Source organism: Ixodes scapularis, unplaced genomic scaffold, assembly GCF_016920785.2.
Source record: "Ixodes scapularis isolate PalLabHiFi unplaced genomic scaffold, ASM1692078v2 PGA_scaffold1__304_contigs__length_218370807, whole genome shotgun sequence".
Taxonomy (NCBI): Eukaryota; Metazoa; Arthropoda; class Arachnida; order Ixodida; family Ixodidae; genus Ixodes; species Ixodes scapularis.
The window spans coordinates 144,795,868-144,808,076 of NW_024609846.1; positions in this window are offsets into that span (position 1 = coordinate 144,795,868).

Genomic DNA, 12,209 nt, shown 5'->3' on the forward strand with positions numbered 1-12,209 from the left:
GTCGATATACCACTGCACGGGCAAGAAACCCAGACAAGCGGTGGTGGAAAGGTCGCCCGTGTTTATGAGAATCAGCTTTAACACTACACATTTACACACAGACAGGACAGGACATACACAGAGCTGTCTGTCAACGAGTGGTTAGCCTGTGTTTGTTATTAAAAATCCACGTGCTCCGAACTATGCCTAGCTCTCCAATTGGTTGTTCGTTTTGCCGAAGACGCCGTTGCCATAGCAACAGCACCGGAAGTCATCGTTTCACCGTAAGAGGTCGTAACTTTCCTCCTCTCACTTAAGAACGCGTTTGTGAATACCGTTTCCCCCCTCATCTTACGATGATTGTAACTTTACGAACTTCGTAGCTAAGTTGTCGTAGGTAAGAGGTTTTTTATGAATCTGGCCTCAGGTGGCCCACGTCTGAGCAGCTCACGAAGACAATGCCTGCTGTCTTTCGTGAAAACTTTGGTACGAAAGTAACTGTGATTCTTGATTGCTTCGAGGTTTTCATTGACCGACCAAGTTCGCTAATCACCAGGGCTGCGACTTGGTCTCAGTATAAACACCACAATACTGTTAAGTTTTTGATTGGGATTTGTCCGCAAGGGAGTGTTTCGTTCCTTTCGAAGTCGTACGGAGGCAGGGCTAGCGACAATACTCTCACAGAAGACTGCGGCATTCTAGCGATGCTGGAGTATGGAGATGTAGTTTTAGCTGACCGAGGCTTTTTGATAGCAGAAAGTGCTGGCATATGTTGTGCTACTCTGCATGTACCGTCGTCGGCAAGGGGGAAACGACAGCTTGAGCACCCTGACGTCCTTTATACGAGAGAGCTTGCAAATGTAAGAATTCATGTGGAGAGAGTTATTGGCCTTGTTCGTAACAAGTACAGCATTTTGAAAGGTCCCCTCCCTGTAGAACTTATGAAATCATCAGAGTCTGATTTCGCACCTGTAGATAAGATAGGCGTAGTGTGTTCCGCTCTCATAAACATATGCAATTCAGTTGTGCCGATGGACTAAGCCAGTATTCGTACAGTGTTCGGCAGAGTTATTTAGAACGCACAAACCATGGCTTATTGTGTGGGAGCGCTATCCTGGCTGCAGCCGAAAAAAAAACAAAAAACACTCTGTGATGTGGCAGGCAATGGAACAGCCCGAACAAGGAAGGCCGCTCGCTTAAGGCCGAAATCGCAGCTGGACCAGCGACAAGGCTTCAATTTCGTTGACAAGGCATCTACTCTTGTCGCAATACTCAATACTGCCTGCCATGTTCTTCAGACGCTGCTGCAGCGTCACACTTCTTGGCCTTCAATCAGCTGACTCCCCAGCTTGGGTTGTTTCATTGCCCACCATGTCACAAAGAAGTTATTTTCAGCTGCCACCAGCATAGTGCTCCCTCGAATTAAACCATGACTCGCATGTACTGAATAAGTTTTCCGACCACTGTAATTTTTGGATTCCCCTGGTTTTGGAACCCTGCCGTTTTCTGCTCTAGTACACGTTTCCACCATGGGTGCTGCTGATCATAGTGGACACACATCAGGGGCAAACAACTAACTTTTTTTAAGATTGGCATGTTTGGATATTTAGATGCGTGCGAACTTGGTCGGCCTTGATGTCTTTAATTGATGCCACTGTTTCTGAAAGTGTGCAGTTTTATTAATTTCAGTCTGTGTCTGCATATTTTGTTTTCATCTTGCGAACAGTACGCCATATTTATTCTAAATATTACCTCCCTCACCCACCGAGGAGACTCAAAAGTGGTCTGTGCTGGAAAGAAAATTGAGCAATTTTTCTTGATCTGTTAGTCCTAGATAAAAAAGTTCCTGGTTATCTGGTGAACCGTGATTCCTAGTTGTGTTCTTTCTATTCTCTTATGTCCGTGCCCCACTAGAGCGACAGACAGAAACAAATGACAGCGACAATCCTCAATCCAGAGTCTTTCGCAATTTGAGTCTTTGCAGAATAAAGGAGGCTATGCTCAAACACAAGCATCATGCACGCGAGGGTGTCTTTGGCAGGCTTGCAATCGCTCGTGCTTACTTTACGAGCACCGAACGACTAAACGCCTGCCAAAGGTTCCATCGCGAGCATGCTGCATGGGTTTGAGGCTTGTCGCTGTCTTTTGTTTGTCTGTTGCTCTAGTGGGACACGGGCATTAAAGCCTTCTCTTCTGTTACTTCACAAAAGAACCAGTGGACATTGTAGTGCGTTGATCCTCCATTTCAGCAAGTGAATGTTCAAAATATTACATGCTCACTTTAATATCACTCTCTAAAAGATAAAGAGAACAATTTGGTGAGTTATATACACAAGTACACCCTAGAATCTCAAGACACCCTGGCACAATAGTAATAGAATTGCAGACTGATCTCATTTTTCTGTACAAGCAAATACTTGAACTTGCTGACCAACTAAATGTACTTGGAGCACATGCTAGATGGTTCTGTTTCCAGAGGTTTGTTTTCACAAAGAGTTGGCTAGTACCAACACAAAGTTATTTCTTTTGTGTTTCATCTTTGCATGTGGTGCAGAACCACTTCTTTTTGCACGGTGCCTTTTTCACTCCCACACACTTGAAATGGAACCACCCAATGGTGCAGTTCTCATTGTCGCATGCGATCATGCTGCCCTCTTCGGGGCCACCACACGCTTTGGATCACTATTTGGCTGGTGCGATACAGCCGCTGCCGATGCAAGTACCCCATGGTCCTGTTGCTGCACCGCAGGTGTACGAGTGAACCACTTTGCTACTAGCTCTGGCAGCACCACTGTCGTGAAGAATCGTGCAGCATGGTCAATCACAGCGCACAAAAATGTGTTGCTGCGGGGAATTCGCTGGACGTCAATCTGCGAGTTCCAGAGCACAAAGTCCGCATACTCCACGTCGCACACAAACATTTGCAGCTGCACTTGATAGTAATATGGATGCGTTTCCTTTAGGGCGAGGTCTCCATCGTCGGTGAGGGTTATACAACTGCCTTTGTCCTTTGCTACAGACTTTAAGGGTGCATTACGCAGCTTGTAGGGGCACTTTACTTCTACTACTCCTTTCCCACAACAGCTGCAATCCACAAGCAAATCAGGAGTAGCCGCAAGGAACGGGCGTCCTTGTGCGATAGTAAGTCCAGGCCTCCTGAAGGTGACTGCGTCGTGCGCTGCCATGGCGAGTGCTGTGTATGCATCAATCGCCTTTGGTTCATTTTCAATGCCAAACCTAGTTGCTGGCGTCGAGAAGCGGTTCTTTTCGGGGTAGCACATTCGCTTGAGGAGGGATCTTGAGGGATCTTCTAAACTGGTGTGGCAAACAGATTGGAGATTCGATGCCGTGATACGACCGCTGCGATGTTTGAACCATGAGCGGCTTCCGCTCTGCAGCCGTGTCCTCTGTTCAATTGCTGCAATTGTCGAGTTGTCAATCTCAAGCAGGTCGGCCATTCCAGCTGTCCTGTCTTGGAGCTCCTCCCATGTCAGGTCACAGGCACTCTTGTCGTACAGCTGCAGTAGGTGGCAAGCTGTGGAGCTGGTCTTCGGCACATACATGTCACTGTATCTAGCATCAGTAGCAGCTAGAGCTGGGCGAAGACCAGAGCTTTTGAGCGTATCAAAGAAAGCACCCCATTCCTCTTCACTTGGCGCTGGAGCCTTTGGGCGCTCTTGCCTGGGAGGAAGAGCGCTAGCCTCATTGTCCAGGCGCCTCTTCTTCATGGTGGACGACGAAAAATCCATATCCACAACAGGCATCGATACCAAGCTCTTAACGTGTGCAGGCAGCCAAACACTCTTGCTGTCTGTGCAGGATAAGTCGTTCTTGATTCGAATGCCAACTTCGAAATAAAACAATGTGGCCCCGATGTGCGAACACGTTTCGCCGTGTCCTGCCATGCAGGTGCAGTGTGCCCCTAAAACCTCACCATCAGTTTTCATCAGCAGCCAGGCTTTGAGGGTTGGAGCTGAGAGGGTCTGGGAGTGATTTACCTGTAAAAAGCATCAGGGAGCTTACAAATTGCACACCGCTTTGCTACTAGCGCTGAAATACGTTGGTTTAAACGATGGAGGTCCGAGCACAAATCGACCGATTGTTTTATCGAAAGTTCGTTATATCGACAGCTCGGATTAGCGTCGTTTTCGTAACGAGTTGCCTGTCTACCGCAGCGGCGAGAACGGGTTGTCCGCATGGACCAGTGCGTTTGCCAGTGATCCACGCGCGACGAAACGTCCCGACGTCTCTATGCGCGCTGTCGATAAAACGAGTGCCGACGAAACGATACGAACCAAAATGACACGAGCACTGAGCAAGCATTGATGTTAAAAAGTGCCTCGATTAGCAACAGATTAAACCATCGCATGTTTTAAGGCCTAGCTCTTACCTCGGAGACAACGATGACCGCGTCGGTGCCGTCGACGATCTTGAGCCATGGCTCCTTTACCCACCCGCTTGTTAGGTAATTGTGCGCATCTAAAGCCTTGTACACCTTCATTTCTTTCCTGGTGAGGTAGCTCGTTTTAGTCACGAGGTAATCCGTAATATCGCCGATGTTGAGTTCAGGCCAGAGCTTCCAGTCCTTCCGCATGTCTTTTGGCCTCAGCGTGAACGGATCGATGCCACACATCGCGATTTTCGAGTCGTAGCGGCTACGTTCCTGACCCGTCAGTCCATCGTAGTAATGTGCAGCGAAGGCAGAGCCTGTGGCCATCACGTTAGCCACCAACACACCACACAAAATAAACCACCTACTGCGCTATAACAAGCACGTTTCCTTCCCGACGCTACAGTGCCACAGTGCCCGAGCGCGCGCAGTCAGCCGCGTCACAAGCGCCGTCTGCTAGCGCTAACAAAAAAATGGCGCGGAGTCGGCTCGACTGCTGTGGTGACGTCACGTGAAAAGTACCTATAAATTAGAAACACAGAGAAATATAAGCAATAAACGCAATCTTTCCCAACTGCAAATAAAAACCTCTAGTTACTGTACAAGACACAAAGAGAGCTGGGTAGTCCCTACAACTCGACTAAACTCCGGAAAAGAATGTCTCCGTTATCTCTTACCATCACTTTTACACAACTATCACCACGTTCATTTTGATCTGTACACTTGCAGATATAGTGAACTTCGCGCAATGTACGAAGCATAAAAACACACATATGTATGTCTCTGTGTATAATATGTGTGTGTGTTCGTGTGTATGTGTATGTGTATATACATATATATATGTGTGTGTGTTTATGTATGTGTATGTATGTATGTATGTGTATGTATGTATATGTGTATGTATATGTATATATATGTGTTAAAGCATCTTAGAATATTTTAAATAGTTTTCCCTTTCTTGTGTACAACTTCCCGATTTCTTTTATAGGCAAGTGCTATTCGTTTTTGATGTATTGCTGATAGTTGTCTGTTGTTCATTGTTATGATGAAAGTACCTTGTATTATTATATAATTTCTTGTGTTCTTTTAAATGTCTTTCTCGCCACTGTATGTACCTGAGGGGGGCTGAGGACCAGTCAAGCTGCTTGGGCAGCTTTTTGCCTCAGCTCCCACCATGCTTATACATGGTAAATAAAGCTATTATTATTATTATTAATACTGCGACACTAAATAGTCGTGTCTCCAGTTTTTCTTCTCCGTGAGTTAAATGCCTCCACGCTAAATTGACAATCATTTCGAATTTGATATTTTAAGTAAGCATATAGTAAAGACCGACGACGGTGTCTTGCAACTAAAGGAAACTAAGCAATGAGGTTAAGAAAAACAAAAGCTCAGCTCTTCGGTATTGAGTCTTCATCAAGAACCTGTATTAGTTTTTTTAATATTATCGCTTAAATTTAGGAGTGCGCGCGCTCCTGCTAAACGGAATAAGAAACTAGTACGGATCGCTACATCGCTCATCCTCAGTTAATCGAAAAATATTTAGGCTCATTTTCACTCCTCGCGAACACACGCGTGAATCGCTGACAAAAATCCCAAGTAAACAGCTCACTGCGAAAAGTTTACCATCTTTTCAAGTGAGCATATGTGCTCGATCTTGATATTACGAAGAAGTAGCCAGTTATTTGACAACGACGAATGACATATTTCTCGCGGCGAGTAAAGGGCAATCCTAAACAATGATAGGATTTGGTTTTGCGATTTGAAACCATCTCAGCTATTGACAAAATCAAACAATTAATACTCACTACCACTGCGACAGTAAAGGCCCATACGCACATTCGCGTTTGAACGCGTTTGAGTGCGTTGCGGCGTCCTTGCGCCCAGGAGCGGTCGCTTGCGGTGCGACGCGCGCCTACCCGCAACGCTCCGTGGCGCGTCGCAAGCGAGTAGAGACTCGTTCAACTTTCCGAAGCGTTGCGGTGCGTTCGACCAATCAGCAGCCGAAAGAGGAGAGGGGGTGACGGGGTCGCTCGCCCCACCCGGCCGACTCGGCGAGACGTATCCGGTTCTCCGCCCGCAGTGCTTGCTTTTTCGTTTTGGGGAGCGGTGGGGACTGTATTTTCCAAGGCTGCGATGGTTCAAGCTTGACAAAACGTCGGGGAAGCCGGCGGGATTGTACCAAGATCGAACACTTCGACGCTGTCGCTGTGCGCCGCCATGTTGCCTTGGATTTCGTTTACTATTGGTGAGCCGCTAGCGACGATAGCACGTCTTGACTGCGGTTGACTGCGTGTCAACGCAACTGTGCGTACACGTTTGGCGCAAGCGCTCTTCGCAACGCAACGCGTCCGCTTGCCGCTATGGAACGCACCGCGCTCAAACGCGAATGTGCGTATGGGCCTTTAGGTTCTGTTGCGAACATTTAATCAGAAACTTAAGCAAGAGAAGACCAAAAGATCGTACCTCACGTCCAGTGGAACTCGAAACCTGGAAGCTATTGGCATCCCGGCTTTCGGCAGTAATTGTTTCCACATTTGGCACATCAGGTGGTGTGGTGATGACGAAAATCCATGCTTGACCACATTACAAAAACAACGAGTTTCCACGGAAAAAGAAAAGAAAGCCGCGCGCACTAACGAGGCACGAATCTCGCGCCGCGACGTACTCCCAGAAGCGAAACAGCTCGAAGGCTAGCGTCTCTCGCGCTTTCTAAACAGCTGTTTATAGGGAGTAGTGAGTATTCGCTGGCGGCCATAGCTGTGTGCGCGACTGCTGAGCGCGTGCTGATGGCGAGCAGCGCCTTGCGAGCAGCGTCCGGTTAGGACGCATGAACATTCCTCGTAGTTTTAATGTCGTCATTCTTGTGTAGTCCCTCAGAAAAATAAAACGAGCTCAGTAGAACATTATTTGAATCCACAATCTCTTCGAACTTATCCTTTCACTCTCGTTCTAGCCTTCTCAAGCTTAACTCAATCTTCTTACAAAGTTGGCAAGCGAAGGTACTTTTCTCCGCTTCAGCTACGCTCTCGAAGTCACTTTCTTCTAAGTAGCACCACTGCTTGCACTCTCCTCACTCTACTATGTTCAGGTCCCCCTTCATCTTCTCTTTTCTACTCATCGCCTAGCGGCCCTAGCTAATAAAAAAACTCGCGCGTAACACAAAGAAAAAAAAAAAAGAAAAATCCCGCCAAAATCTACACAAAGACCGACCCTACTCTACTGCTCATGGCCCACCCGGCCGCCTAGAATAACCTAAATCCCGTACCCTGCCGGTAATTAAATCTACATCTGTTATACCATGTACGCTTTAAACACTAAAATACCAAGAAAAAAAGTACTTAGCTTCGCAAGTCGACCGCACCTCACAAACACGTCCGCTCCCGCCAGTACATATTGTCACGGGTGTGTGACCAAAAAAAAAAAAATACACAGAAAGAAATAAACGTTTAATGTGGCGAACTTGTGCCAAAAATAAAATGGGTACAAAGAATAATAACAGAGCGTCGCGGGCGTCGAAGTCGGCGAAACCGCAGGATCGAGCGAGGGGGGGAAAACTGACTGCGCTCGCCTGGCGGATTCCCTTATGTACCCTCATGGGTTCCTGGATCGTCCGGCGTAGTAGGTTCGGCGCGTAGAACATCCTAACCTCGAATCAGCAAGACGGTTCTCGAATTCACCAGAACATCACATTACAGTGTCAACAAAAATGTGTAGCCGCAGCCAGGATTCGAACCCTGGCCGTCTGCGTGGAAGGCAAGCGCGATAACCGTTAGGCCACGCGCGCGCTGCCTACTTGGCCAGCTGCGCGCGCGGCATTACTCCCTCTTTTAAAATTGCATCGTCCCGATGCAACCCAGAAACAAAACAAAGCAAATAAAAAGAACGGTAAACTAGAGAGTCATTGGGAATACGTAAGGTCCACTGTCCTATCGAGCGTAGTACGGCTTCATGCGCACGACGTGGACGACTTCTGGTCGGGGAGGGCGGCGTGATGAAGTCCGTGTTCCGTCGGGCATCACCTCGTAGTTCAGATCCCCGAGTCGACGAAGCACTTTGTAGGGTCCAAAGTAGCGCTTCAGGAGTTTCTCGCTGAGACCACGGCGGCGGATCGGTGTCCACACCCACAACCTGTCTCCGAGCTGGAAGTGGACGTCCCGGCGACGAAGGTTGTAGCGGCCAGTGTCGATACGTTGTTGGGCTTGACTCCGGAGTCTGGCGAGCTGACGGACTTCCTCTGCCCGTTGGGCAACCACATGGGCGTCGTCGCTTCCGTCGACAGCCGGTTCGTGGGGTAACATTGCGTCCAGCATTGTCGTCACTTTGCGACAATGAACCAGTTGAAAGGGTGTAACCCCGGTGGTTTCTTGCACGGCCGTATAGTAGGCAAAGGTGACGTACGGCAACACCTCGTCCCATGCCTTGTGCTCCACGTCGACGTACATGGAAGTCATGTCGGCGATGGTCTTGTTGAGTCTTTCCGTCAGCCCGTTGGTCTGAGGGTGGTACGCCGTGGCGCGACGGTGGCTGGTGTGGCTGAGACGAAGGACTTCTTGTGTCAGCTGGGCCATGAACGAGGATCCACGGTCGGAGATCAGGACTTTGGGAGTGCCGTGCCGGAGGACGATGGATTCAATGAAAAACTTGGCAACTTCCACAGCAGTTCCGGAAGAAAGGGCTTTCGTTTCGGCGTACCGCGTGAGATAATCTGTGGCGACGATGATCCAGCGATTTCCCGACGTTGACGGCAAGAGTCCGGCCGTCATCGTTGGAGGTTTCTTTCGTCGCTGGCATTCATGGCATGACCGTGTGTATAGGTGGACGGTTTTGGGGAGCTTGGGCCAGTAATACTTTTCACGAATACGGGCCAGTGTCCGGCTGTAACCAAGGTGTCCGGACGTCGAGTCGTCGTGGCAGGCTTGAAAAATTTCTTCTCGAAGACTGGAAGGGATCATCAACAGCCACGCCGTGTTGTTGTCGCTGAAGTTCTCCTTGTACAGCACGCCTTGTCGGATGGAGAGCGTTGGCAGTGTTCGTACAAAACCGCGGGGAACGGCGCTTCCTTGGCCCTCTAGGTGCTCGATGAGTGCTCGCAGCTCAGGGTCGTCCCGTTGGAGTGCTGCCATGTCGCTGACATTCAGAGCGCCGAGAAAACACTCATCGTCGTCTTCTTTGGTGCAGGCAGGACCGGCCTCGACTGGGGCCCTTGACAGGCAGTCGCCGTCACTGTGCTTTCGGCCGGACTTGTACACCACGGTCATGTCGAACTCCTGCAGTCGTAGGCTCCACCGAGCGAGGCGTCCGGAGGGGTCCTTCAGATTCGCCAGCCAGCAGAGCGAGTGGTCTGTGACCACGCGAGTGGTCACAGACCACTCGCGTGTGCTTACATAGGGCTTCCATACAAATATGGACGAAACTTTGTTATTGCCCATACGACAGCGAGGCACTCCTTTTCAGTCGTTGAATAGTTCCTCTCCGCGTTAGACAGCGTCCGACTTGCGTATGCGATAACTCGCTCTGCTCCGTCCTGCACTTGGACTAGTACCGCACCCAGTTCGGTGTTACTGGCGTCGGTGTGGATCTCGGTTTCAGCAAACTGGTCGAAATGGCCAAGAATCGGGGGCGTCTGGAGTCTTCGTTTCAGCTCGTGGCTTCCATACAAATATGGACGAAACTTTGTTATTGCCCATACGACAGCGAGGCACTCCTTTTCAGTCGTTGAATAGTTCCTCTCCGCGTTAGACAGCGTCCGACTTGCGTATGCGATAACTCGCTCTGCTCCGTCCTGCACTTGGACTAGTACCGCACCCAGTCCGGTGTTACTGGCGTCGGTGTGGATCTCGGTTTCAGCAAACTGGTCGAAATGGCCAAGAATCGGGGGCGTCTGGAGTCTTCGTTTCAGCTCGTGGCTTCCATACAAATATGGACGAAACTTTGTTATTGCCCATACGACAGCGAGGCACTCCTTTTCAGTCGTTGAATAGTTCCTCTCCGCGTTAGACAGCGTCCGACTTGCGTATGCGATAACTCGCTCTGCTCCGTCCTGCACTTGGACTAGTACCGCACCCAGTCCGGTGTTACTGGCGTCGGTGTGGATCTCGGTTTCAGCAAACTGGTCGAAATGGCCAAGAATCGGGGGCGTCTGGAGTCTTCGTTTCAGCTCGTGGCTTCCATACAAATATGGACGAAACTTTGTTATTGCCCATACGACAGCGAGGCACTCCTTTTCAGTCGTTGAATAGTTCCTCTCCGCGTTAGACAGCGTCCGACTTGCGTATGCGATAACTCGCTCTGCTCCGTCCTGCACTTGGACTAGTACCGCACCCAGTTCGGTGTTACTGGCGTCGGTGTGGATCTCGGTTTCAGCAAACTGGTCGAAATGGCCAAGAATCGGGGGCGTCTGGAGTCTTCGTTTCAGCTGGTGGCTTCCATACAAATATGGACGAAACTTTGTTATTGCCCATACGACAGCGAGGCACTCCTTTTCAGTCGTTGAATAGTTCCTCTCCGCGTTAGACAGCGTCCGACTTGCGTATGCGATAACTCGCTCTGCTCCGTCCTGCACTTGGACTAGTACCGCACCCAGTCCGGTGTTACTGGCGTCGGTGTGGATCTCGGTTTCAGCAAACTGGTCGAAATGGCCAAGAATCGGGGGCGTCTGGAGTCTTCGTTTCAGCTCGTGGCTTCCATACAAATATGGACGAAACTTTGTTATTGCCCATACGACAGCGAGGCACTCCTTTTCAGTCGTTGAATAGTTCCTCTCCGCGTTAGACAGCGTCCGACTTGCGTATGCGATAACTCGCTCTGCTCCGTCCTGCACTTGGACTAGTACCGCACCCAGTCCGGTGTTACTGGCGTCGGTGTGGATCTCGGTTTCAGCAAACTGGTCGAAATGGCCAAGAATCGGGGGCGTCTGGAGTCTTCGTTTCAGCTCGTGGCTTCCATACAAATATGGACGAAACTTTGTTATTGCCCATACGACAGCGAGGCACTCCTTTTCAGTCGTTGAATAGTTCCTCTCCGCGTTAGACAGCGTCCGACTTGCGTATGCCATAACTCGCTCTGCTCCGTCCTGCACTTGGACTAGTACCGCACCCAGTCCGGTGTTACTGGCGTCGGTGTGGATCTCGGTTTCAGCAAACTGGTCGAAATGGCCAAGAATCGGGGGCGTCTGGAGTCTTCGTTTCAGCTCGTGGCTTCCATACAAATATGGACGAAACTTTGTTATTGCCCATACGACAGCGAGGCACTCCTTTTCAGTCGTTGAATAGTTCCTCTCCGCGTTAGACAGCGTCCGACTTGCGTATGCCATAACTCGCTCTGCTCCGTCCTGCACTTGGACTAGTACCGCACCCAGTTCGGTGTTACTGGCGTCGGTGTGGATCTCGGTTTCAGCAAACTGGTCGAAATGGCCAAGAATCGGGGGCGTCTGGAGTCTTCGTTTGAGCTCGTCGAATGACCTCTGGTGTTCTGTCCACTCGATCTTTACGGCGTCTTTCGTGAGGTGTGTCAGCGGTGCGGATAGCTTGGCGAAGTCTCGAACAAAGCGCCTGTAGTAGGCACAGAGTCCGAGAAATCTTCTCACGGCCTTCTTGTCAGACGGCGGCGTAAAAGCAGCTACGGCGCGGGTCTTCTCGGGGTCAGGTAGAACACCCTTGTTGTTCACGACGTGACCAAGGAACTTTAGTTCCCCATAGGCAAACCGACACTTTGTTGGCTTGAGTGACAGGCCGGCGGTCTTGATGGCTTGAAGCACGGCTCGAAGTCGTCTGAGGTGTTCGTCGAAATCTCGTGAGAATACCACGACATCGTCCAGGTAGACGTGACAGCTCTGCCA